At 28.8% G+C, this 1867-nt stretch overlaps 1 protein-coding gene across 4 annotated transcripts in view; it reads left to right on the top strand.

The window, feature by feature from the left end:
* Positions 1-1867, top strand: part of LOC117176742 (nose resistant to fluoxetine protein 6-like) — a 31724-nt gene that overhangs the window by 23378 nt on the left and 6479 nt on the right. The gene's annotated exons all lie outside the window — the stretch shown is intronic.

The following is a 1867-nucleotide window of genomic DNA, read 5'->3' as shown; positions in this document are numbered from 1 at the left end:
AATAATTTAAATAATAATTACTTATTAACAATTTAACAATCATTACTTATTAATCATTTTAATAAGTTAAACATTATTTCTGAATTTAAAATTTGATTACCAGTGTTTTTTACACAGATCGATCCTAGAAGAAATACACATCAGGAAATGCAGATAGAATTGGTGCATTTTAATCAACATTGTTGAAAAATCGTTATCTCTGGACCTTATCCCAAGACTGGGAATTGATCAGCTTAAAATGAATTATCTGAGTTATTTGAATGGTATAGGCGTATTTAAAAGATATCTCGAAGCAATTTAACTTGCCCGAATTTTAATTGATACCATTTTAGGGATTTTTTTCATTTTAGAAAATGTTTTCTCATGACCTCTTCTCAAAATTTGGTTTGATCAACCAATAAAATAAATTAAACACTTGTTGGTGATAGGATTGTACCAGTTATAAATCTAGAAGAGAAATTTTAGGCCGATATTTATATTCCATTTTTTTTAATTATTATATTTCTGAACTTGCTATATCTGGATCTGATTTCCAAATTGGAATTTGACCAGCGTCTAAAATCAACTTTAAGTAATTTTGATAGTATCGGTGTATCAACAAAAATCTCGAAGGAATTTAACAAGCCCACATTTTAATTAATAAGCTTTTTATGTATTATTTTTATTTTAAAAAATGTTTCCTCTGGAACAACTTTTTCTTTGAATTATTGTATTTTCGAAATTGCTTTTTTGGATATGGTTTGTAAACTGGCATTTGATCAACCCCTAAAATTACTTCTTAGTCAATTTAATGGTATAGATGTATCAGAAAGATATCTTGAGGCAATTTAACTTGCACAAATTGTAATTAATAAAGTCATTAGGGAGTTTTTTATTGTAGAGAATACTTTCTCTGGACGTCATCTCAAAATTTCATTTGATCAATCGTTAATTAATATAGGACAACCTCCAGTGGAAAAGATAACATCTGAAATAAAATCTGCAGAATTGGTGTCTTCACTTCTAATAGCATAATTTAAACTTCATCGAGGCCTAAAAAAACAAAAAAACAAAACAAACTTTTCGAGTAGCTTTGAATTACACTCAAACATTCTTATTTTCTGAAAAGATACGAATAATGTATGAATTTAATTTTCTGACCTGATAAAATAGATAATTATAGAATAATATCTAATAAAATTGGAATAAAAATTCCGAACTAAAATTTCGCTTCTACATTTATTTTCGATGCACTACTATCCTGAGCGATTTTTTAGTTTATTTCAGTAGTTGATCAAACGAAATTCTGATATGAGGCCCAGAGAGCACATTTTCTAAAATAAAAAAATTCCTTAAAACTTTACTTATTTAAACTTGTGCTTGTTAAATTGCTTCGACATTTTTTTGGATACACCGATACCATCAAAGTGACTTTAAATTGATTTTAGCGGCTGATCAAATGCCAGTTTGGAAATCAGATCCAGATATAGCAATTTCGAGAATGGAATAATTTAAAAAGAAAATTGGAATGAAAATTCCTCCCTAAAATTTTACTTCTAGATTTCTTACCGATACAATCTTATCACCAACGAGTCTTTAATTTATTATAGTGGTTGATCAAACCAAATTTTGGGATGACGTCCAGAGAAAACATTGTCTAAAACAATAAAATTGCTGAAAACTTTATTAATTAAAATTTGGGCTAGTCAAATTGATATTGTTTCGTGCTGCCTTACATTCATGGCTAAGTGTGTACATCCAACTAAAAGCATTGAGCAGCTCACTACTTCTCATGCTGAATTACGCAAGGAGGTCAAAGCCATCAATGATAACAGCAAAGCTATTTCCTCGGAATTTTCTAAAATACAGAAAAAGCTTTCTACACTGG

Source organism: Belonocnema kinseyi, chromosome 7 (assembly GCF_010883055.1).
Source record: "Belonocnema kinseyi isolate 2016_QV_RU_SX_M_011 chromosome 7, B_treatae_v1, whole genome shotgun sequence".
NCBI classification, from domain to species: Eukaryota; Metazoa; Arthropoda; class Insecta; order Hymenoptera; family Cynipidae; genus Belonocnema; species Belonocnema kinseyi.
This window is presented reverse-complemented; position numbering and strand designations above follow the sequence as displayed.